General features: G+C 35.5%; 1 pseudogene; it reads right to left on the reverse strand.

The window, feature by feature from the left end:
• Nucleotides 1-276: 276 nt before the first annotated feature.
• On the reverse strand, nt 277-14292 carry LOC144301562 (acyl-CoA-binding protein pseudogene; annotated as a pseudogene).
• Nucleotides 14293-27608: the final 13316 nt, after the last annotated feature.

Here is a 27608-nt window from a genome sequence, read left to right on the forward strand (position 1 = left end):
AACCACCTCTTTGGTTAGTTTTATTACTAGGTACCTTATTTTGTTGTTGTTGTTGTTTAAAGTAATAAATGCACTTTGAATTGATCTATGGTTAAAAACTACTCAGTGCAGGTCAGTAACCATGTCAGTCCCTACCCCTAGAGCCATGTCCTGTACAGTCTTCCGGACCTTGGTTAACAGGCTATTTGCATGATTTAATATCATCCACAGTATTAGAAAAATAAGGCATTATATCAGTTTAGATAAAATGTACTGCTGGCAGCCAAATCCAGTCCCTTATATTCCATATTTTTTATATAGAACTTCTGCTTTGTTGATGTCAGCTTCCATGGCATCTTCATTGGAAGTCTCTTTCAGCTGATTCCAGGCATCCCACTGGCCTTGTCTTTGAGATTCAATAGCCCAGGCTGTTCTGTGTCTATGTCATCCACAGTTGCTTGTTTGTAGTGGCTATAGATGAACAGCGTCTCATCATCTACTGGTTTGCAAGGATTCTAGAGAGTCTATGGAGGCTGTGAGGAGTAGAAAGCAATAGCATATGATGTGACTGAGATATCTTACTGTTTTGGGTGCAGTTGTAAATAGTTTAGATTCCTTAATTTCTCTTTCTGTTACTTCATAATTGTGTATAAAAATGCAACAGATTTCTTTACATTGATTTTGTATCCTGCAACTTTGCTAAATTTGTGTTCAGTTCTGGCAGTGTTTATGGTGGAGTCTTTTGAGTTTTCAATATAGAATATCATATCATGTGCAAATAGTGAAACTTTTACTTCTTCCTTGCCAATTTGGATGTCTGATTGCTGTGGCTAGGACTTCCATTACTATGTTAAATAACAGTGATGAGAGTAGGCATCCCTGTCTTTTTCCTGACTCTCAGAGAAATGGAGAAAAAGCTCTGTTTTTCCCCTTTAAGGATATTAGCTGTGGGTTTTCCATATATGCCTTTTATTATGTTGAGGTATGTTCGTTTCCTCTATCTCTACTTTGTTGAGGTTTTTTTTTTTTTTATCATGAATGGATGTGGCATTTTGTCAAATTTTTTTTTGTTTCCTGCATCTATTGAAATTATTTTTATCCTTTCTTTAATTACTGTGGTGTATCATGTTGATTGATTCGAGAATAGTGAACCACCCTTGCAACCCAAGGATAAGTCCCACTTGGTTGTGGTGAATTATTTATTTAAAGTATTGTTAGATTTAGTTTACTAGTATTTTCCTGAGAATTTTTGCATCCATGTTCATAAGAGATATTGGCTTATAGCTCTCTTTTTTAGTGAAGTCCTTATCTGGTTTTAATATCAGGGTAATGCTTACCTCTTAGAATGAATTTGGAAATTTTCCTTCCTTTTCTACTCTTTTGGAATAGTTTGAGAAGAATAGATATTAATTCTTTTTAAATGTTTGGTAGAACTCAACTATGAAGCTCTCTGGCCCTAGAATTTTGTCTGTTGGGAATTTTTTGATTACTGATTCAATTTCTTTTCTGGTTATCAGTCTGTTAAGGTTTTCTATCTCTTCTTGTTTCAGTTTTAGTAGTCTATATGTTTGTAAGAATTTATCCATGTCTTTTAGTTGTTCAATTTCTTGGCATATAGTTTTTCATAATATGCTCTTATAACTGTATTTCTGTGGTGTTGTCATTGTTTCTGGAGTTTTTCTCTGACCTTTCTTCTCTTTGTCACTTTTGGTGTCTCTTTTCTACTCAAAGAGCCCCTTTTAATATTTCTTGCAGGGCTGGTTTAATGGTCACGGATTCTTTTAGTTTTTGTTTGTCTGGGAAACTCTTTATCTCACCTTCTACTCTGAAGGATATCCTTGCTGGATAATATTCTTGGCTGCAGATTTTTCTCAATCCATATTTTGAATATATCATGACACTCCCTTCTGACTTGCCAAGTTTCTATTGAGAAATCTCCAGGTAGCCTTATGGGTTTCCCCTTGTAAGTCAAGGACTTCTTTTGTTAGAATAGATTTAGGTATTACCTAAGGGATACTTAAGGGAGGAGTGGTATGGGTATTGCAGTTTATATCATCTTTTATCTAGGTTTCTGTTAGGGAATACTATCTTACTCATTTTCCTACATAGGACAAATGCCTACTATTAGCACTCCGCTTTCCAGAGATATTATGACTCAGATTTAGTTTCCTGGGGCTATAGGATATTGCACTATCAACTGGGGTTAATTTTCACTGTCCTTTTACTTCTCTTTATCTCAGTGAGTTTCCTTCTTCTTAGAGCCCAGTGTATATGAAATAAAAATGGCACATCATCCTGGATGATTCTTCAACTTCAATTTCCTTCTATTTTATGGTTATACAACACTGAGTTACTTTACAGTGGCTTTCCTACTTTTACCATTACCAAACCATTCCATAAGATGTTATCATTTTTAAGAAAAATATTTTTGAATTATACTTCCCATAATAGTGACAACAACATTTGGCAAAATATTCATTCTGAAGATACATGGATTATTAATATGAAATGAGCCACCTGGGTGGTTCAGTTGGTTAAGCATCTGCCTTCAAATCAGGTCATGATCCCAGGGTCCTGGGATCAAGCCCCGAGTCAGGTTCAGCAGGGAGTCTGCTTCTCCCTCTCCCTCTGCTCCTCTCTCTGCTTGTGCTCTGTCTCTCTCAAATAAATAAATAAAATCTTTTGAAAAAATGAATGTGAAAGCACTCAGATTCTTCTTTGTCTTAGTTAAGATACCACAGTATTTGGCTAGTTTGCTCCAAAATTATAATCCTATTTTAGGGTTGTAATTCTTTCCCTGAAGATGTTTATCTTCTCTATTTTTCTTATTTTGTTTTTACCATCAGTAAGTTTTAATAGAGAATCAGGAGATAAACTGTTTTTATTAAATGCCTTACACTATCATTGTTTCGGAACACTCATTTTAAGAGCAAATAATCATTTTAAATACATATGATTCATTTCTACCCTCTTTTTTCTATTCATTTGAATACATGACAACCAAGTATAAATGCTCTGAACAATAGTAAATTAATAAATCATTTGATAACATTCTGATTCCTATCCTCCAGCCTGCCTCCACTTCCTATCCTGACTACATGAATGTGAAATAAATGATTGACTATAATTTTAAAAATAAAAGTTTAACACACTTTAAAAAGTTTTGTTAGGATAAACAGTTAAAGATTTTTAAAAATGAGTTTACAATTTGTTTAAAAAGAAAAGTGTTTGAGAAAGCATATATTTTGCTCAGTAATAGCCCTCTCTTAATTTCAAGATTAATTTATATCTCCTTCATACATTTCTTATTTATATGCACAGCATTAAAATAAAACTTATTTTGGGGCTATCATGTTGAAGCCCTTTACAGTTGTGTGTGTGTCGGGGGGGGGGGGTATATATAATTCTTTTTTTCTGGAAAAATAATTAATGAAGAGGAAATAAAAATGAAATAAGGAAATCTTTCATAAATCACAGTATAAATTAGTGTCATGAGTGATTCAAACCAAGCACTACAAAGAAGATAGGGAGAACTGATTCATCCAGCTCAGAAATACTTGAAGAAGAAATTTGAAAAGGTCCTTGCAAAGTACATTTTATGTGGATTGATGAAGATATCTGGGGCTTGCATGAAAATTATAAGCAGATGCACAAACAATAAAGTTGAACAAAGGAAGAGACAAAAAATGAGCAGAGGTTGACAGAATAGATACTGAACACATCTCACTCATATATTTTTCTTTGAATTATCTAAGCACAGGATTAGTTTTTATCACATATAATAAATGCCTCAAGCAACATTTCTCAAGTAGGAAAATTACCTACATCTAAACATAATTAAGATATACCTTGAGTATATTTAAAATGCAGATTCTCAATTCACATTCTATACCTATTGAGTCAGAGTCTCTGGGTCTGGAATTCAGTTTAATATCTATACTTGGCACACATACACACACACAAATCCAAGTGACTTCTGCCCACTAGAGTTTTAAAACTACTCATGTCTTTGTGTCTATAACAAGATGAGAAATGTTCACTATATTGATTGTGGTGAGTCCAGTCAGTGTGCTGTATACCTTAAACTTGTACAGTGCTCTATGTCTTTATATCTCCATAAAACAGAAAGGAGGAAAATAAAAGCATTCATCCAAAGTGTAGTGCACAATCTCTTTAATATTCCTGATTCAATATCCTGTGCAATCTTCATAAGATTCTAAATAAATATTTAAAAGTGGTAATGTTGGGACACCTACGTTGCTCAGCAATTAAGCACCTGCCTCTGCCCAGGCATTACCCTGGCGTCCCAGGATTGAGTCCCACATCAGGCTCCCTGCATAGAGCCTGTTTCTCTCTCTGCCTAAGTCTCTGTCTCTCCCCGTGTGTCTCAAATAAATAAATAAATAAATAATAACTTTTTTAAAAAAGTGGTATTGTTAAGACCTGAACAATTTAGAAGATGTTTCCTAAGTGAAGCTGGTTTTCTTAGAAATAGGAAGTATATTTGAATTTACATATCAGGAGAGTGAAGACCAAAACTCTCCTTAAATTTCTAACAAAGATAATTTTCTTAATCTATAATAATTTTAATAGTGCATTGACTTTGCATTGCTTGCTAATTTTATAATTAATAAATCTACCAATGAATCTACAAATCCATGTTAACAAATGATTATATTTTAGCAACAGAGAGTTGATGCAGAAGGATAGGATTTGTATAAGTCATAAAACTTCATGCAGGAGTTTACAAACTAGTTGAGAATACAAGAGAAAACTTGAAAGAGTAGAAGAAAGTTGCATAATATTAGTTTTAAATGCTCCTGCTCTTCAGAGGTTAAGGAGGAACACAGAGATTTTTTTTTTTTTTTTTGTAGTAAAGTCGAATTTCAGTAAGTCACTGAGCTAAGATCTGGATTATATGATTTACCCATTACAAAAAACGCCAAAATAGTCACTATCCCATAATTTAGAGGAAAAAATCAAATATAAAATAGCAATTGTTTCATAATAATCTAGTACTTGTCATTTAGCTTCTTCTAGTTTAACATGGGATTTCATAAAATATTATACTTCAATAGCACTTCATCAAAATTTCATTTTCAGTAAATCTAATTTTCTTACTCTTATAAAAGTTGTCCATAGTGCTGAGCAAACAAGAAACTGGCTTCTAGATGATGCTTGGTCTCGTTCCCACTTATTTTTAAAATTTGATCTTTCTTCAGAGGATAAGTTTTGCTGTCATATTATGACAATATATGGAATATCTTTAATTCGAATTTACTTAACATTCTTTTTTATTTGAAATAAATATTGCTGAATTTTTAACATAAATTTAAATCTGAGAGCCTTAATATGGATTCCTGCAATTTTATATTTCTCTTTTATATTTCTGTTATTATTTGGGGGCAGAAAGAGCTAAATTACACTGCATTTTAGCATAATCTAGAATTTAGTTAAAGTCAAAGAAAGTTAATACATTTGTTTACTTCTCCTTTATTTTTAGATTACAGGCTTATATACTTTTAGATCAAGGCTTACGTGTCCCCTTGATTCAGATTTACCTCTTTCTATTTGGTAATTTTGATATATTAAGAACAGAAAAGTAGACTAATGATAAATATTAAGATAAAGAGACATACTGCTGACAAATGGGGCCAACTTCCAAACTCATGCTCTTGGGACTGCTTCCTCATTTAAAAATTATTTATTGTAGTTGATTGAATTATTATAATTTTCTTTTCAATTAATTCTCCATTTAGCAATTGCATAGAATTGAAGAGCAATTGCATTCCAATTGAGATTATTTCTGATATTACTTGCAGTAGGGCAAACCCATTGCACTAGGTCCATCAGGTATGTATGTATGTATGTAATTACTCTAAGGTGTATTCAGGTAAGTAACTAATGCATGAATCCAAGGAAGGCAGTAGAGACTGGTATTTCTCTAATTCTCTTTTCTAGTAGATACTGAAGGAAAACATTTTTATTACTGTGTATATGATAAACCTAATTGTTTAGGCATGTGTTCAATACAGACATGCACACAAGTCCTTCTATCTAAGCCAAATAGTAATGACTTGATTATTAATTCTAAATTATGTGTTTCACAGCACAGACTATCAGTGAGAAGTTCCAGTTTATTATTTTAGACAGTAAGTAGCCAAAATGTTCGGGGATTCCAGGTTTGCATCTCAGCCATGGAAATATTTAGCAAGTTTTTGAACAGGCTGAGTGTTCATTTCCATGCAATGGGCAATGATTATGAAGCTTATCTTCTCAACACTGGAGAATCCCCACTTGGCTCTCAGGACTCTAAAGCAATCCTAAGACCATGTACTCTCACCAACAATGTACAGAATGCAGTTTTACTAAATAGCAATATCAGTAAAGACACTGAACTTCTCAGGTGGGAAAAAATGTTGATTTTTGCATGGAGTGTCTTAGCATCTGGACAAGTCTTACCATTTCTTAATCCATAGTTTGCATATACTTGTGTGACAATTTTGAATGTCTACACCCAGGAAGCTGGCAAAAGATACAGCCAAGAAATTACATATGGAGAAATAAATCAATATGTACGTTTTTAAATGACATTTTCTAGAGCCTATCTTCAAAAGTTAAACATTGAAGTAGAAAGAGACTGATATTTTATTATTAAACAATCTTTATGAATAACAAAGGAAATTACGGAATCTTAGCTGTCTTAGCTGTAATGATTAAGAGAAATTTGAATGCTGATTACTCACTGATTTCCACCAACTCAATTATGTCATTGTGTAGAATTTAGGCATAACTAAGCTTTCCCTAAGTTGTCTAAGAAGGAAATTGTGAGAGAGAAGTTAAAAACATGAGGCAATAAAGATACTGCATAATTTTATACCTTTATAATTTTAAGTTAGGATAGAAAACAAAATTGAATTAAGCTGTTATTGATAAAGTAGAAAAACATGGCAGTCTAAGTATACTTTGGGGTTTTACATGCTTAAAAGTATCCTAGCAGCCTTTTAGATTTCTAAACTAGCTGGCCCTTTATCCTTGTTGTTTATCTTGTTGCCTTACTGTACCATGGAGCTTACCAAAATGAGCTCTAAGTGTTCCAGGTTTGCTTTCATGGATCTTATAGACATTCCTGTAAAACTAGTGTTCTCTTAGTCTATGGCCAGCTTTCAACTACTGGTGTGTTGCTTATCTTTTTGACATTTTTCTTTGGAAAGCTGTGAAGAAATTTTGTGACTCTCAAATTGCTTATAAGTAATATAATCTCAAATTTAGTGAGAATCCAAAGACAGTATGTGTGTAGGTTGATTTTCAAGCTCTGAAGTCAAGCTGTTAGGGTCCAAATCTTGATGCCATCTTTTTATTTTACTTTTTTTTTCTTTAAGATTTTATTTATTTATTCATGAGAGAGAGAGAGGCAGAGAAGCAGGCTCCATGCAGGGAGCCTGACGTGGGACTCGATCCCCGGTTTCCAGGATCATGCACCGGGCTGAAGGTGGCACTAAACCTCTGAGCCACCCGGGCTGCCCGATGCCATCATTTTCTGATTAGTTTTGTTTACTTACACTCTCTTGCTCTTCTCTTGTCATCTGAAAAATAAATATGATAGTAATAGTAACTCTATAAATTATCAAGTGAAGGTTAATTTAACTAATAAATTAAATTTGCTTACAGCAGAGGTTGGTGCAAAGCAAGTACACAGTAGGCATCATCAATATTACATTGTTTTATTTTGCATGATGAGGCAGCAAATAGTTATTAAATGCTTAATCTTAAATAAGGAACTTTAATAGAAACAGAAATTAAAATATACTTATTGGCATAGGCTATTAGGAATATAAAGTTTCTTTTTTTTTTTTAAGATTTTGTTTTTATTTATTCATGAGAGACACAGAGAGAGAGGCAGAGACACAGGCAGAGGGAGAAGTAGGCTCCTCACAGGGAGCCGGATGTGGGACTTGATCCTGGACCTCGGATCACACCCCGAGCCGAAGGCAGTTGTTCAACCGCTGAGCCACCCAGGGTTCCCAAGAATATAAAGTTTTAATCTCACTGTTTCTTAAGTGGATTTGAGGCAGATGAATATATACATATTTTAAAACACATTATCATAGGGTTACCTGGGTGGCTTAGTCAGTTGTGCATTTGCCTTCAGCTCATGTCATGATCCTAGGGTCCTGGGATTGAGCCCCATGTCCAGCACCATGCTCAGTAGGGAGTCCACTTCTCCTCCTCTTTTTTTTTTTTTTAATTTTATTTATTTATTTATTTATTTATTTATTTATTTATTTATTTATTTATTTATGATAGTCACAGAGAGAGAGAGAGAGAGAGGCAGAGACACAGGCGGAGGGAGAAGCAGGCTCCATGCACCGGGAGCCCGACGTGGGATTCGATCCGGGGTCTCCAGGATCGCGCCCTGGGCCAAAGGCAGGCGCCAAACCACTGCGCCACCCAGGGATCCCTCTCCTCCTCTTTTTGACCCTCCTCCCCGCTCATGCTCTTGATCTCTCTCACTCTTTCTTTTTCAATAAATAAATAATCTTTTTTAAAAAAATTAAAATACATTATCACAGAGTTGAGAAAATACTTCCTATTACAACAGTACCTAGTACATTAGTAAAAACTGATTGAATACAACCTAAATATTAACACAGATTATTGCTTAATTACCAAAAAGAAAAGAAAAAGACAAATATAAAAAAACAAGAAGAAAAATCCATAGTGTCAAGAAAACACCAAGGCTGCTCACCTACCCTTTTCATTATTCTTCAAATTTACCACTTATAAAAAACTAAATGAGATCAATTTTGCTGAAATGCACAGAACATTGTCTGGCATCTCACAGATATTCCAGAATGCTCATCTCTGTGCTTTAGTCTCAACTGGCTGGGATGTAGCATTATTGAGGCTGGTGATATTTTGGCACCACTAGGTGAATTAGGTGATAGTTTTATTTTACTCACTATGGAAATTTTACATATTGAAGTAGATGTTCATCTGCTGTGTGAATGGGTTACATGGGACTTGGTAGAAGACAATGGTTAAAAAAGAACATTCAAGAGCCAAACCATTTGGGTTAATCAGACTGGATCATTTATTGGCTCTGAGAGGTTAGGCCATTTATCTCTCTTTCTGAGCTTTCCCTTGTGAGGATCAGAACAGGTTAATATATAAAGTATCGCTTATAGCTCCTCAGCTTAATAATTAGAGTGTTTGCCATTATCTTATTACTATTATCATCATGATCATTATTAATTACCCCAAGTGTCCTTATCAGAGAAAGTCAAGTAGAAAGACTGATATTCTACTTCTCAAGGGAAAAAAAAAAAAAAAAAAAAACAAAAAAACATTAGAGCTAAAAAGCATTTAACTCTGACGCTTGAGTACTCAAAAGATTTTTGTTTATCTCTTTGCTCATATTTTCTTTATTATTTAGTCTATTTTTTTCCTTTACTCAGGGGTTTTGGTATTGGGTAGTGGTTCTTCTAGACTGGTCAAGGTTCATACCACAGGCAGTGGATTTTATCCAGATAGTTCCTGGTTTCCTCCTTTTTTAAATAAATCAGATTCATGGCTGAGGTTGATAGGAGGGCTTCTGTCCATTGGCATATGGCATTGTAGCCACAGGCCTCTTATTAAAGCTTGAGAGAAAATGGTGATTACTAGTGTTTGTGGCCAAATTTTGTGCATGCCTACCCACTGGGTTTGTTTGGATACCAGGAAATTATGGACTGTATGATTCGAATTAGGATAAGATATTAAACCTTTGGAGCCATTCTGTAGCAGAGACTGTGCTGTAAAAGAATATTGGAAAGTACCCCTTTGACCAAGTCAGTGAGATTAGCTTAGTCATGAGAATTCCAAGTAAGTTTTCTGACCTTGAGATGTAGATACAGCGCCAAAAAATATCCTCAGGAGACCAAGGAGAGATGCTGATCTTTACTTTAATGAGAGGGTTTCAGTGCTAACGTAGTCTTCTAACTCAACCCCATCATTTCCAGGCCTTAAACATTGTAGCTACTTGTCTCAGAAAATGGAAGAAATTCCCTCAATATTATCAGAAATGTTGTGTCATGCCTGTCCTTTCAGTTCAGACACTTACTTCATTTTCTTCTTTTAATAAAAATGTTTTTATTCAACTTTCCAAAACATATTCTTTAGGTAGTCATGACTGATAATAGCCCTTAATTGTGCCGGATGCCCCAGGATTCCATTTTTGTGTAATTTCCATGGCAATGTGCATATGCTGACTGTAGCCCATCAATCTGCACCTCCACTCCTGGTGGCTTGGTTCTTCCTGTGTTAAACCACTTCCTGCCTTTTGTGGTGGTTGTTTTCTTTTCACCTAGCAAAGTAATTACTGTCACCTTGGAAATTAAATGCAAGGACAAAGTGCTTTAATGGCTCTAATACTCAGAAGACACAATGTCTTTTCATACAAGTTCATAGGTGAGAGAAAGAACAACACCATTAATTAACTCAGTGGATTGAGTTTTGTCTGTGTAATGGGCAGGACACCAAGAAAGGTGTATGTCTTGCTGTGGAAGTAAGAGCAGATGCTGAGGCAGAGCTCAGTGGTTCTTTTTCAGCCTGTGTGGACTTCAGTTGCATCCTAGAATAATTGTTGCCCTCTTTTTTAGGTAAAGGGTCATATTTTATTCAGCCACAAAGACAACTTTTACCAGGATACTAAATATCTATCGGCTATTATCCTCTCTCATGAAAAGTGTAATGCATTGATGGGATGAGAACTGGGTATTATACTATATTTTGGCAAATTGAATTGAAATTAAAAAAAATTAAAGAGTGTAATACAAAGAACTTTTGATTAATTTTTGAGGCAATAGGGTATTCATTTATTTATCTATGGCTACATTAAGCTTGTGTTTTAAAATTTTCACAAGAACTTGATGAACCTCTTTGTTTCTATCTAAGCTTTAACTTTCCCTCTTTAAAAAAAAAAATATTTATTCATTTCAGAGAGAGAGAAAGAGAGCATGTGCAAGATCAGGGGGAGGAGAGAGAGAATCTTAAGTAAGCTCCATCATGGGGCTCAATCTCATGACCCTGAGATCATGACTTGAGCCAAAACCAAAAATCAGATTCTTAACTGACTGAGTCACTCAGGCACCCCTAAACTTTCTCTTTTTAAGTCCTGTATACCAATCATAGTCCTATGTAACATCTTACTAGATTGTTTTACAAAGGATGGCCTATTCTGGCATGACTTTGTGCTAGGATTCAGATGCCTAGTGCCCAGTTTCCAAGTTATGTCTCAACCTGAAACAAGGTAGCTTTGGTAACATCCTTATTATCTGTCCTTCATATGTGTCTTCAAACCCATAGCTTCCCAGATTGTGAGTGAACTGTGCATGCTACTTGCCAGCAGACTTAAGAGAGATTTTCACAAGCCAATGCCAGCCTGATGTAGGACCCAGCGGTATAAGACATCATAACAGACACCCGTGGATACTGGGATTAAAATCCCTTGAGAAACATCTTTCTTTGACCCACACACACTGTGACTTGGACGGTTCTATTCACGTCTGAGCAAGAGCATGAGTGAATGGATCCCCTTACTTACGTAGTTATTTCTATGTTTCTATGTGTCCTTTCTTCATCATGAGGGCTACGAAGAAAGCATCAGACTACGTGGGACAATGTTTGTTGGCTAGTTTCTTGTTTTGTTTTGTTTTGTTTTTAATGATAAGGCCACATATCTAGTATATAATTTCCCTAGGGCTGCCTTAATAAATTACTACTAACTGTCTGGCTTAGCCATAGATATTGATTCTCTTACAATGTCAGAGGCCAGAAGTCTGAAATCGGGGTGTTAGAAGGCCACGTTAAAGTCTTAATTCCACATTAAAAAAAAAGATAGTCTTTTTTTTAGATTAACTGTCCAACTGAAGACACAAAAGGTCAGCACACTTTCTGACATCTTAATTCTTCTCTCTTGATAGAAAACAGGGCCCTTTAAAGCAAGTATCCACCCACCGAATAGATACTGTCGATAATAAGTATACTGAGAGTAAGCCCTCTCCGATCAGGGGTTTGGATGCTGTAGAATCCCAGTTTCAACTCCTTTCATGAAAAATCAAAGAGCAAGTATGATCTCCACACCTAATCTGAACAAGCAGGACATGCTCTTCAGCAGCCTTCCTCCATGACTGGGACTCAGACTTCTAATAGAGTACTATCCAACTCCTAACATCAAAAGAAGAGTCTTGGTCCTCTGCCCATCTCCTTTAGATTACGGCACTCTACATTTTCAATTTCCCCTTTGTAACTCTATTTTTTGCCCTGGGAAACTGACTTTGCTCTCTCAAAAGGCTGCCTTAACCTTGGCCTCTAATTGGCTTTAAGCTGCTTGTGAGAAGCACTAGTAAGAGAATGGAAGGTGGGAAAAGAGTGAGAGGGTATTTATTGAGTTCTCTCCTGTTGGATATCAATAGGCTGACGGTGCTGCTTTACCAAAAGCCACAGCTTCTCCTAGGCACCCCACTGGGTGCAGTCTCTTTTTCAAACAGTTCTGTTAAATGTTTCTTCTTCTAACCTTTCCAGACCAACGAATAAATTCTCCTTGCCAAATTTCACTGGTTTGTCCCTGTCACTAAACTCTGCCATAATTTGCAATTAGTCTCTTTATTAAATACTCATCAATTACCTAATTTAAGTATCACCTTTCTTTCCTTCTGGCAACCCAGACTAAACCAGACTGGTTGCTAGACCAGAAAACAAGGCTTTAATTTTATTGATTTATTCCTGCATGTATGCATCAAGCTTGTTATGCATCGAGTCAACCACTTCTGCCTTTCTTTTTTTCCCTTTCTTTTTAGATATAATTCACATTTCTTCAAGTTCACACCTTGAAAGTGTACAATATGTTTAGATATTCACGTGGTTGTGTGATCATTACCACACTCCAACCCCAGCACATTTTTAACATCACCCAAAGAAACTCAGTAGTCACTGGCATTTGCTCCCTATCCACCCATGCCGTAGCTCCTGGAAACATTAATAAACCTTTCTATAGATTTGCCTCTTCTGAATATTTTATGTCACAGGATAATACGAGATGTGACCTTTTGTGTCTGGCTGCTCTCACTTAGCATAATGTTTTCAAAGTCCATTCATGTTCTGTCATGTAATTAGTAATGTAATTTCTATTGCCAAATGATGTTCCATTATATGGATATACCACTTTTTATTTATACATTCATCAAATCATGGATATTTGAGTTATTTTCACCTTTTAGCTATCATGAATAATACCACTATGAACATTAATGTACAAGTATTTGTGTAAACAAATAGAAAAATGTTGTCAGTTCTTTAGGGTATATACCTAGGAGCAGAATTTCTGGCTTATATGGTAATTCTACATTTAATTTTATTTAGAATTTTCAGGCTCCTTTTTAAAGCACCTTCATCACTTTACATTCCCACAAGCATTTCTTTTTTAGGAATATGAAATTTCCCAGATGAATTCTCACTTTATCTAAATTACCATGAGAACATTCATAGAATTTCCTTACAATTCTTATTTATATGATCTCAATAGTGATATTCCTCTTCTTATTCCAGATTTTAGTAATTTGTATCTTGTCTCTTTTTATAATGGCCATTTTGGCTACAGCAGAGTCAATTTAGATCATCTTTCCAAAGAATTATCTTTTGGCTTTGTTGATTTTGTCTATTATTTTTCTCTTCTCTGTTTTATTTATTTCCACTCCAGTCTTTACTGTTTCCTTCCTTCTGGACCCAATAATTCATCCAGTCTTTGCTAAGGGTATCTATGTGCAATTGGGGCACTCCTCCAACTCCCAGACAGGCAGTTGAAAATTCTGACCTTGTCCTCACTTCTTGCTTTCCCAGGGCCTCCTGGTTGGTAAGCCCATGCTGAGAGCTTAGGCTTTCTCATACACAGCTTCTTGAAAATAGAAGCTCTGTTTGGAATGTACACCACCATATCCCTGTGTGTGGACTTTTAGATCCTCATTAACATGCCAGAACTTTTGAAAATCCTTGTTGACATCTCATTTTATAACTTTCTCTTTTAAGTGTTATGCCTACTTATGATTTGTTCTAACCATTATCTCCTACTTCAGCCTTCCATGAAGTTAAAAAAATTGCCTCTAAATATTTTCAGCAAGTATCCCAGAGAAAAGACTTTTCACACTGGGTAAGTTCCAAGTTAGGTCATATGAAGACAGAATTATAAGTGGGGTTTCCCACTGAACCACCTACCAGGTCAAATAATGATAGTTCTCTGGGAATGATACTGGTGGTTGCCACGCTGCCAATGTTCATGATTGAAGGCTCTTTGTTTTTGTCTACCCGGGTACTTAGAAAGGGGCATGAGAATAGAGCAAACTAAAATATCACAAAGTTCACAATTATTTCTATTATTAAGATGATACACACACACGAGTTTTTAGAGTCTTAGAAGCCTTTGGTTAATTTCCAGAGTTAAAAAAAAATTAGTTCTGATTATTTCTGCCATTCTTTCATTGCCTGTATGAAGGAAATTATTTTCAGAGGCTCTTTCTCTCACTGATATCATTTATCTTTCATATCACAATAGAATTTAATACCACTAGAAATGAAAATATTTTTCTTAGCACTCAGTAGTAAGTACTAATTATAAGATAAAAATAAGTTTTATTTCATATATATGATTTAAATCCAATTTATATGTAAGACTTAATCTTCAGCTTAACATCTTGGGAAATGTTCTTCAGTATTCATAAAGCCATGGTGTTTTTTCCTAAGTAACAGAATTTAACTGTAATTGGATACAGTTCTGATCCTTACTACTTTTCTTCAAAACATATCTTTCCTCTAAACTCTCTGATAATTTATAGTTATCTGATGCTTATGATTATCTTCTGTCTGAAGTTTAACACTCAAGAGATAACTTACAAGCCTATAAGTATTTTGATGTATATCTCCTATAAATTAGGTATGGTAGCCACATATTATTCTATGAAGTTGAAACAATTCCTTTCTTTCTCTCAAACTTACAGGTTCCTGGTAAGCACTTAAGTGATGTTGTTTGCTTTGGCTACATCACACCATACTAGTCTCAAGTCTTTTTTTAGGGTATGATTTCTGAAATTGCATATTCCAAACCTAGAAGGCAGTGCTCATATGCCCCGAAGTGGATTCTATACATATTTTGTATTTGATAAGCCCATTTTAGTAATGTATGTTTTCCTTTTAATCACTGGACAAGAATGTAAAGCCAAGATCTTCATGAAAAACACATTCATGTTTAATTCCTTGTGTGTTATTGCCAAAGGAAAGTAATCTCTGTAGATGAATGTCTATTTCATTATTTTTCCATGAGCACCATCAAATTTCCTATTTTGCCATTTTTAGACGATGGTCTTCCTAGGGGATTATCTTCTAAGAGCAATATGATACTGACTCCCCTTTTCCCTTAATCACAGAGTGTGATAGAATTTTCAAACTTCTTCATAGAAATTAGTGAGTGACTAATTATAACTATCTCAACCTAGAAATGCTCTGCCACAGTCACTACAACATATATCATATCTGTCACCAGCATTACTAGGATAACTACTAAGAGAAAAATTTATTTATTTATGTCAATAATAGCTGCCTAAATGGAAATCACTCATTTGATAAACATTAGAATATAAGCTCCATGTAGTATTTATGTTTCATTCAGCACCAGGTTACCAGACCTTAAGCACAATTCCTTATGCATCATGGTATCCAAAAGCATAGGGTAAATGATTCCAATGCTCAAACTCTATTCCATTAACTCAAACATAATTTGCCTCTTGAGCACAGGATCACATTCTCCTGCCTCTGTATTTTTCCCCATAATAATACTGTAAATATCTTCAAAATTTTGCAATTTATAAAAATACTTAAACACTAAATTTTCCTACGAGGCCACTCTGGAGTGGCCATGCATTCTTTTTTTTTTTTTTTTAAGATTTTATTTATTTATTCATGAGAGACACACAGAGAGAGGGAGGCAGATATAGAGGCAGAATGAGAAACAGGCTCCATGCCTGATGTGGGACTTGATCCTGGAACCCCGGGATCAAGACCTGAGCCCAAGGCAGACACTCAACCACTGAGTCACCCAGGTGTCCCATGGCTGTGCATTCTTATCATAGTTTTACTGATAATCACATTTAGAGGTGGAGAGTTTGAGTGGGATTTATCTAAGAGTCGCAAGGTGAGAAAATGTGAAGAAGATGATTCAATCTCAGGGTTTATGACCTCTGAGGCTCTGTGTATTTCATTATATTCATATGCTTTCAGTAACATTTTTCAAAATTTGCAATGTTATCTTTCTAATATTTACTTTATAAGATCCCTTGATTTCTACTCTTTACCTAGCTTTGGATAGAGACAAGGTTTTGCTGATCTAATGTTATATAGTAAATCATCCTAAAACTTGGTAACTTAAAAAATATATTTATTATAATGTAGATTAACTGAGTTTACCTTACCTCTTGCTTGAAGTATTTCCTAAGATGACAGTCAGAAGGTGACCAAAGGAGAGTCATTTGAATGTTCGACTGAACTGGGCCATCCAAGAGTTTCTTCAATTACATGTCTGCTACTTATGGTAAGATTTCTGAAAGAGCTAGTGAAAGATCTTTATTTTTCATAGCTTGTTTGAGTTTCCTAACAGCTTGAAATATCAGAGTAGTTGAAAGTTTTAAATGGCAGCTGGCTTCTCATAGAGTACACACTCCAAGAGAACAAGGAAGAAGCATGTCGCATTCTATCGTCTACCCAGTACCAGGTCTGAATCTTTGTGGGTAAAGACTATACAAACATATGAATACTGAAAAGTAAGTTTTTTGGGGGGCCCTCTTTAGAAATTAGCTATCCTAGGCAGCATAATGATTAGCATATGTATGTAGAGCTGCGTAACCACTTTCCTTACCTGTAGAGTACATTTGACTTGTTTATTGGATGACCTTGAGAAAGTTACTTGATTTTTCTTGGCCTTAGTTTCTATACTTTTTGAAAATATACAAATTGTTTCCTTACTCAGTTCATGTACATTATAAATCATATTTAGATGAGGTAATCAGCAAGAATAAACTGCAAATTGTGAAATGTGATCTCATTTTTTTTTTAATATTGGCATGGGAGCCAATGTTGAAGAAGTTTTCCTCTTTGAAAACCAACACTTTCTTTACTGATAATTTCTCTCACTGATAATTTCTCCATCCTTAGTCATTATAAATTTTAGGTCCAATTGCATCATGTGAACCCATAGTCATCTCTACCACCCCTGGACTCCATGATCATGTGTACTCAAGAGACAGCTTAAAAGAGTCAATTCACTTTCCAAAGCAACCAGAGATGGCTAATTATTTCTCCCTCCCTCCGTCTATATCAAAATGTCTCAAATCTGGTAAAAAAAAAAAAAAAAAAAATAGAAGCCTCAAGACCTTGCCGGGACAAAGTTATAAATTCACCACATTTACCTAAAATCATCTCAAGAATTATTCCAACAGGTTCTTTTAGGATCAACAGTTTTGAATTAGATTGATTCCAGTAACCTGAGAAGGAAATGATACCTATTAAACAGCTAGCACAATCACAGGAGTTTTCACCTAGTTGTTTAATTATCATTATCATTCACTCTAAGTTAGGGAAAAATGAGGACCTGAAGGTATAGAAAATAGGACAGTATCAGGTACATTTATTTGAAGGGAGAAAGGCAGAAAAAAGGGGGAGGAATGAAATGAATCTGAGAAAGCTTAGATTTTGAAGATAGCAATTCAATAGACTAAAACTCAATATATAAAGAACTTTTAGATCCTGAACCAATCCTTAAGGCCAAACTTAATCACTGATTTCTTTCACTCATTGTGCTAAAAGAGATATCTGAATTATAGTTCTTCCTTTGAAACAAATGCTGATGGGAATGATTCAGTACAGGGAGAAATCATGGGGAAGAACCCAGAGAGAATAATTTTTAGGAAAATTATAATAATAAATATAATAATTATAATCCCGTCTAATAATATGATGGGATGTTGTTCGGTCTTTGTCAGGAACACTGACAGACTCACCACTCTTAAAGGAAGGAAATCAAAGGGTGTGATTTCAGATGCAGGTATGTTGATAGATTTGGTGGTGGGCACATCAGGAAATTCTGCTTTGATTGATTTAATTTTCTTAGTGAAATGAAAATTCAGGCCATCGCCTGAGAGAGGAAAGGGAATAAGTGCTGGAGGTTTAAGGAAGGAGAGGAAAGTATAAAACTCTGAAGGATATTTATGTCAAATAGGACCAAACAAGGGGATTAGTGTGGATGGTGGAAAAAAAAAAAGGGGGTTTTGCCTTTCTCAACTCTGGAATTACATGCTACACTGGGCTGGAGCTGCTAATAGCCATCTTTCCAAACATGTGGAAAAGTGTGACTGAAAATAAAGCCAGCACTGAGAAAAGCAGCCCATATATAGAATAAGGAATATAAAATTCTCACGATAGCTTTCAAGGACATGGAAGCAGCCAGGCTTGAACACAGAACTGCCCCTGAGCTTTTCTAGTTCACAAGTTCACAAATTTCTTTTTTGATCAAGTTTGTTTGAGATTTTGTGCTTTTGGGGAGGGTTTGTTGTTTTGTTTTGTTTTGTTTTTTGTCACTTGCAGTTAAAAGAGTACTTAAGACATCAGTTAATGAGGAGTATTAGGTCTTAAAAATAAGTTTTAAAAATGACAAAAAATGGCTGTATAAAAAGATAATCCAGCAGCTTGATTATCTGGGTGGGTTTTAGAGTTGGAAAACTGAATATGGTTCCTGGCCATTGCCCCTCAATGATGTGTGTAAATTTTGGATTTGCTTAATCTCTCTGAGCTTCATATCTTCACCTGTTAACTGGATGTAATCATGGTAAGAACTACCAAATATTAAGTCTTAAACATTATACCAATGTCTTATTCACATTATCTTAATTAAGTTGTCCAAATCTCCAGTGAAAATTCTCCAATTTTACATGTGAGGAAAGTGAGATTAAGAAAGTCTGTAATTACCCTAATATTCACAACTAGTAAAGTGGCTTTGAACCCATGGTTATGCTACCTCAACCGTAGAGTGACCATAAGTTCGAGTTCACTTGGGACTAATTCCAGTCTATGCCTGTGGTACCTGCATTCCATCTGATCAGAACACCCTTTCACTTGAAAAAAAATTCTTAGCTTGGACTATAAATTCTATGTTTATTACTGCACGTTGGGTCTCTCAAGAAGCAGGCTCTGAGGTCAGAGATAAGCCTGGAGGAAGTTTACTGGGGAATGCTCTCTGGATCTCTAACAGAGGGGAAAGGAAAAGAAGCAAGATTCCACAGAGAGAGGGAAAAAAGCCTCAGCCAATCCCAGATAGAGCTCCAAAGCTACAAAGGCCCTTTGGAATTTTTATATTTGGAGCAGGGGTCTAAGCTGTTATACCACTGTATCATTACACTCAATGCATGGGGTCCAGTCCCCAGAAGGAGAGTGATCTTGGACAAGACAGTACTTTTACTTGAAGACCATTTTTTTAAAGATTTTACTTATTTATTCACGAGAGACACACACACACACACACACACAGAGCGAGAGAGGCAGAGACACAGGCAGAGGGAGAAGCAGGCTCCATGCAGGGAGCCCGACGTGGGACTCAATCCTGGGTCTGCAGGATTACACCCTGGGCTGAAGGCGGCGCTAAACAGCTGAGCCACCCGGGCTGCCTTTGAAGACCATTTCTCGGGAGAGTTGACAGCCAAGAGCTTTTCTGCTGGCAGCATTCCCAATAAAAAGAATTGAGGGAGTAAGTCCTTCAGAAGAAAGACTGGATATCATGTCACAGCATCCACTATAGCTATAAATTTTCCTTACACATAAGGCGCTGCCTCTAAGCAGTGGTTTCTCTATAAAGCTTTTCTGAGAATTAATGAAATTTTATCTGCACTTATTTAAGAGTATATGATATATATGTATATATTCATACATATTTACGAATATATGTTTATGTATAAATATATATTTATGTATATATATTCAACAAATGGCAGCAGTAATTTAATTCAGTATTGCATAGTACATTTTATAATGCACTATATGTGATCTATATTACATTATAATAATATGAATAGTATTATAAATTTATCACTTTAAAACCAGAAGTCTGAAATAAGAGAAAAATAGGATTTAAAAGAAATTTTAGGAATTTGTTTACCTTGAAGGATTGCCAAGAATAGCCCAGCACATTGTCCTGTCATATGATTTGTCACAAAACCTAAGAACTGATGAGGGCCATTTGAGCACAAGAATCTAGATATGAATAACTTAAAAGAACTCCATATGAAGACTAGTGGTAAAGGGAGTTTGTGTGAGTGGGCAAGCCATATGGCTGTTAAGTGCACCAGTGAAATCTATCATTCTCATCCTCTAAAGCTTTGAAACCATCAATGTCTTTAAAGACAAAGAGGGGAAAATATTTTCCCCCTACCTTATTACTGTCTTGTTTAAGAGCAAAGCCCAAAATTGAAGTAGACAGGAAGGAGATATATTTGGGAACCCCAGTAAGCAACTTGGTTGACCATGTCTGCATTCTCACTGTGGTATTTGTTAACTCTACTCTTAAAAATGTGTGGGGATAACCAGGGCCTTCAAATAAACATATTAGTAGTAAAAGTTAAAGTCTATCTCCAATTAATCTGACATGATTTCAAATAAGGACAGCCCAACACTCCAGGGAATAGGCGGTAGGGTCTTTGGAGTATGCACACCCAGAACTACATATTTGGAATTTCCAAGCAAAACAACTTTAAAAGTTTTCCTTAGCATCTTAACATCCTACCATAAGGAGCATCTCAGGTACTATATTTACTACCTACTTTCATGTAGTAGCATCTTTGGCAATATGTCAACTGTTGGCTGACCCTCCCTTGCTCCAAGTGTGGCTGGCTACTTCTGTCGTCTCTTGCACTTCTGCTGAACAAGACTATCAGATTAGTTTTTAAAATATAGGTAACTCTTAACAAGTTTGGAAGGCTTAGTTGAAGTCCATTCATATACTGAGTGTATAATTTGAAATTTAATGTTCAATTAGTAAATAATTTATTTTTTAAAAAGATTTTATTAATTTGAGAGAGAGAGAGAGTGCATGCATGTGCAAGTGGGGAGAGGGGAGAGGAGATGGGGGAGGGACAAGTAGACTCTGCACTAAGTTCTGAGCTTTTTCAGGGCTCTCAGGACTCAGATCATGACCTGAGCTGAAATCAAGAGGCAGATAGATGCTCAACCCACTGAGCTTCCTCAGTGCCTCTGGCAAATAATTCAAATCTTACTTCAGTTTTCATTACTTGAACTCACATGAATTTTGTCTCAATTTTAATCCCTGATTCTATAAATTTTTCAGTGGTTGCTTTGGATAATAGGTATGTTTTGGAATGTACGACTGAGTTTTCAAAAGGAAAGTAAAATGAAAGGTGATATTTTTTCTTGGAGTAGAATTCATATAAGTCATGTAGTATAAATAAAATTGATACAAATTTCCATATTAGCTCTGATTGATAAGAAAAAGATAAGATATTTTCAAACCTATCTTAAAAATAAACATACAATGGATTTTACTCTCAGGATACCTTTTCACGGTTTCCGTCTCTGGGAGAGAACATGGCATTATTAAACCTTATGAACCCTTGACCCTGGTTCATATAAAGACAGTAAGAACAAGTCCCGGTTATTAAAGAAATCTTGACATAGACACATTCTTTCTTTTATAGTGAGAAATAAAAAAGTTTCCTTTACTCTAGGGAGAGGCTATTAAATCTGAATATTACAATGTTCTCTAAGGGGGAGAGAAGTTCATTTTCACACTCTAAGGGAAGTGTATGGTTCACTCAAAATTACACAAAAGGTGTAATTTTTTCACATAAATGCACAATATGGAGGCTATTTGTGATGTTATAAAGAGTAATAAAAAGTAAAAGCAAAATATGTCTGTTAAGAATATAGACCAAGTATTCGTCTTATAAAAGGAAAAATGAGAAAAATTCCTATTAGACTAGTTTCCAAATATTTATTATTTTAATTATTATATGAAGGTGCCATTGCATGTTATAAAAAGTAGAATTTAGTCAGGTAACAAACCATTCAAGCATGTATAATACATCCAAATAATTTATTTTACTACAAATGACAGGAAATGACATATAGATAACATTTACTCTCAATCTTTATTTGAGGAAGTTTAATTTTGGGATGTTGTAAAAAGTGATGGGTAAATGTTATTTAAGAATGTGTCTTTCTTGTTTCTTCCTATGGTTTTACATGCAAAAATATGAAAAATCCATACAACTTTGTAAATGCTGAATTTATTTTCCTATAACACAACTAGTCTTATAGTGACGATTGTTTTGCTATTTATACCAATTTATAATATCAATCTGTATCAATCTTGCTCACACCCCAAAGCCAATTCAATATCACAGTATATTTGTTTGCTGGCCTACATTTTGCTTTTCAGACACAGCCTTAAGAAAGAAGAAGGAAGGAAGGAAGGAAGGAAGGAAGGAAGGAAGGAAGGAAGGAAGGAAGGAAAAAGGAAAAAGAGAAGGATGAGGGAGGGAGGGAAAAAAGAAGAGAATGAGATGAAGTAAATTATTAGCCAATACAAATCCTGATTATATGATATTTATGTGATTTTTGCCCTCTATAACTGGGAATTTAAAAAATACAGTATCTCTCAAATTCAGTCCCAAACTACAGACTAACACTGATCCAGAACTGGACTAGGTGGCGGACAATTCTTGGGAGATCCTATTTTCTTGTACATATAAACACAGTATCTAAAAATAAATTAAACAAGTAAAGAAAATCTGCAAATTTTTTTATTCTTTGGAAGCAGACTTCACCTTGACATACCAGCAATTCCTTAGCTTCCTGTTTCAGCAGTGCTGGTACTGTGTTACGCAGGAGAATGAATGCAATGAAGAAACACATTGGCAGGCAACAAAGTGGGAAGTGAACTGCATGGATACTTTACAGTGGTTGGTTAGGACAATTTTGAACAATTTAGCATACTTTTCTTTTTTAAATTAACATACTTTCCTAACACTGAAAAAAAAAAAACCTTTTAGAGTCAACATTAGACTAAATGAGTCTTCATTTGCTGTGGAGGGTCACATTGCGGTCTCTCTGTCAGATCAAAATTGATGAACCAAAATTCTAAGACCCACATGCAAAAAGTGATCCAATGTTCTGATTTAAAAATAAACTTTTTTTTTTTAGAAGTTAAGAGAAATACTCATTTTCTTAAAACAGAGAGTCATGAAACAAGCAGAACAGAGTGCAACTGTGTCTTAAACCACTTTGTAAGTATTAGTCAACCATGCTTTTGGGTATGTTTGGTGTTTTGTTTTTTGTTTTATTTTTTGTCATTTTAGACAAGTGTGATTTAGCTCCATTTTGCTGAAGTTGCATTTAATGCTTCTTTCACCATCCTCACCAAACGAAAATAGAAAATTGTATAGCTATGAAAAGATACTTGGAGAAAAGGAAATCACTATTCATTATTAACCTTGAACCTTGATATTGCTACATTGCCAGTTATTGGAGATTTGGTTTCTGTAACTTATCTAAAATGCTTACCTTTCTTTTTTTTTTCAGAGAAGAAAACCTTTTGGAACTGAGATATGGTATGCTGGCACTAAACTAGGATTACATTTGCTGTTTCTGTAATAGTATTTTACATTTGACATTCCAATCAATATTTTTTTCGCTTGGAGGTGGTTTACGTAATCATTTCAGGCGATTAGCTTTCATAAGAAAGGAAGGCCTGCCAACATTTATGTAGTTTCCCCAAATTCATTTTGGCCTCAGGCTTGTATTTATTCTTATTGCACTCCCTAGCTGGGATACCAGGTGAATACCTGGGAGAAAGAGAAAATTAATTCAAAAAGTAATAAAAATAAAATAACTAATAAAAACACAAAAATATGCAGTATATCAGGAATTCTGTTCCATCAAAGAAAGTCAAGTTGTTCCTCTCTGCATGTATGAGTTTTAGCATTTCCAACAATTAAATGAGAGTGTCATTTTTATTAGAACTTCTGTCCTCTGAATTAGGACAAAATTCTTTTCTCCAAGAAATATTTGGCTCTACGCATGGTTTTGGCATACACTATAATACAAAACACAGATATAAAATACTTTACAACATTATTAAAAAGTTTCACCCTTATTCTTCACATATAGACACCAGTATTAACATGATGAGGGCTCAGATGCTCTGTGGGCTCTTTAGTCTTAGAGAAGTCTAAATATATTACATAAAATTCTGTGAAAGGATCACTGGTAATTATACAAACAATCCAACAAGAAATCATCAAGCCACGATACTGATTCTCTCTATTTCTTTTTCCCTTTAAAATCTATATAAATAAATTTATAATATCCTTTGTTGGAATCTAATTAAGTGTTCTACTCCATTACAGACCAGAAGACTTTTATGGTGAGGAGGTCAAAAGCATTTCTCTCCATTGTGACAAATGTAAATTTGACTACCTAATGTTAAAGATTTGCTGGCAAAGATAATGGATATGCTGGTAAAAACCACAACAGGAAAGATACTTCTCTTCACAGTGGAATTTTCATAACTACATTTCCATTACTTTTATCTTTACATGTAACCAGTATACTTATATCCAGGGGCAAGTCCTTGAAACTGATGAATGGCTAGTGGCCCACAGTCCCAGGGTATAGGTTGAATGTGGCCAAAGAAAAGACTTAGAATGCATATTTTTCTTTCTCTTTACACTCTTTCCAACAGCTTACATATTGTCTGAATGGTTTTCATATCTTACCTTTCATAATACTGATATTTAGATAGTTTACATATCCCAGGTTTACCACATACAAGCGAACACTTTCACATTTTCTAGGTTTTTTTTTTAATTCACTAGTATTTACCTTCATGTTTCCAAATAACCTTCTTTTTTATTTTTTTAAAGATTTTATTTATTTATTTGAGAGAGAGCAGGAGCAAGAGAGATCACAGAGGGAGAGGGAAAAGCAGATACCTTGCTGATCAGGGAGCCTGATGTGGGCTTGATCCCAGGATGCTGGGATCATAACCTCAGCCAAAGGTAGATGCTTAACTGGCTGAGCCACCCAGGCATACCCCCCCACAAAAAATCAAAAAAACAAAACAAAACAAAACAAAAAAAACATTAAAGAAAGTTTAACTCAATAGGTATAGGTTACTCAAACTTTTCACATTTCAAAGAAATGCCAATATTGAGGACTTCCCATTGATCAGCTCTTGAAAACAAAGCCCTAGGCCCCTGTGCATAGGGGAAATAGGAACACTCTTATTTGCTATGCTTCAGCTCCTAGACTCATATACTCTATCTTATTGGTTAAATGACCATCGAGTCAAGTTACATTCTGCATCTCAAAGGACAGTACCCCAGCCCCATGAATATTATCTTCAAGTATGAGTTAAGATTCATTTTTAAAAGGCTACCTCAACATATTCTCAGGCCACACTTTTTTGAGTGTTGTGATATTTTTAATATGCAATGGCTTGAGTCCACTGTTATACCATTCACCATAAAATTGATTTCTTTGCCTGAGGTCTTATAATACAGAACCCCATGTCAGTATATGGGCTTTAAGCCCTCAGTCAGTGGTACTATCATAGACACTGGGAATAAGAAAAGCAAATTTTTATGTGTGTCCTGCTGAGGACCCCTGCTGACCTTTTTAGAAGTCTAAAGTAATCAGATTGCAACTAACTGGTTGGTTGTCCTCAAGAGAGAAGTTTCCAGCATTTGGCCTCTGGTGATGGCAGGAATGATAACCTCCAACAGTAGTATCTATATCAGCTTTGTGAGAGGGAGCCCATGCTGATGGGCTTGCCAGCAGCCACCATGGCTACCTCCATCACAAGCTCATTATATATGCATGGTGTTGGCTAAGGGGAGATGGTGGCTGACATGTGCTGAACAAGTCATCCTATACATCCAGTTGTTTAGGGTCTACACTCAGTGGGTGTCCTCTGATGGGTAGTAATGTGAGAGAGAACAAATCATACACTTCGTACCCAATCCCATGTGTTTATCTACATGATTTTTTTCCTGAAATCAAGGAAATCAATTCAGTGAAGACCAGTGTCTACTCCACTCTTGATTTTCACTTGAGTACTGTGACTCTACCATTGCTCTTTCAGCTCAGAGTACTGTGATTCTTAATCTAGGTGAAGAGTGCTTTGGACAGAGGTAATAGCAAGATTAGACTGTGAGGTTATATATAGTTTCTCGGATGTTTGAGTAACAGGAAGGCTAGTGTGGTTGAATGGAGTAACTAAGGGGTTGAGCATTAGAAGGAGAGGCCAAAAAGGAAATGGGCTCTAGTAATTCACTACTCCTGGCACTCCCTTCCTTTGGTTCCAAAATCCAGCACAGAATTATGCTGACCATATGAGGCTAACTAGCACTGACCTAAGTTGTCACATGACATGCAATGTTTCTATTCTTACTACTAAATCAGGGGTCTGCAAACTATAGCTCAATGCCAAAATATGGCTCACCCTCCTGTTTTTGTAAATAAAGTGTTATTGGAACACAGCCAAGACCATTCATTGACAAATTGTCTATTGTGATAGAGACAGCATGGCCCACAAAGCCTAAAATGTTTGCTATCTGACCCTTTACATAAAAAGTTCCCTGACCCATTGCCTACATTACAGAAAGTATGTGATCCCCTCATTAGTAGAGACATAAAAGGCGATGTATGATTTGGTAAATTTGCCTTTGACCTCAATCTTATGACTTATGTCTGAGGTCCTGTTTTAGTAAAGAACGGAGCATGTCAGTCCCTACTTTTTCTTCTGAATTGCCAATTGACATTTGTGAAGGGACTTGCTTTCTATCTGTGGCCTTTTGTTCCTGGCAAATTTTTCATTCCTTCCAGAGTACTCTACTCTCTGTCTCAGAGTTTTCTGAATGCTTATGTGGAATGCAAACCTCTAGTTAAATTTTGGCATACTCTACTTTGATTTTCAAAAGGCCTATGTCTGCCTCTACAGGGCTTTCTGCTTTACAGGGTATAGGGTGATTTTGATCTCTGGGTCTTTCCCACTCTGTTTTGTTTTACTACAGGTAATCAGACAACGTCCCAAGGTACAACACAGACAAGACGTCTGCTTTGTTTATTCTGTTCCTATGAAAAAGACCTCATTAGAGTGTAACTTGGTTTTGATATATTCTTGACAGGTTAATCTAATTGAGCGATCTGCGTGCAAATGTGCTTTCTGGTTACTGTCTTGGCTACTTATTCAGTTTTGTTTTGTTTTGTTTTTTAACAACTTTCCATTTGTACAGGACTACCTCGGGGTATGATCAGTGGAAACCACAGCTTCTTTGTTAGTTGGAAAGGCCTTGGAAAATTTAGTGACAGTTAGAATTGGCTCATTCATATACAACATACTAAGGAAAAGGAAGCTGAGCAGTCATTTACAGCTGTAAAAGGAACACAAATCATCTCTGCTGTTGTTTTTAATCTGTGACCTGACAATTCCAGCCTGATCATCATCAGCATCATCATCCTCGACAAAACCACGAATTTATTCA

This window comes from Canis aureus, chromosome 30 (genome assembly GCF_053574225.1).
Source record: "Canis aureus isolate CA01 chromosome 30, VMU_Caureus_v.1.0, whole genome shotgun sequence".
Classification (NCBI taxonomy): Eukaryota; Metazoa; Chordata; class Mammalia; order Carnivora; family Canidae; genus Canis; species Canis aureus.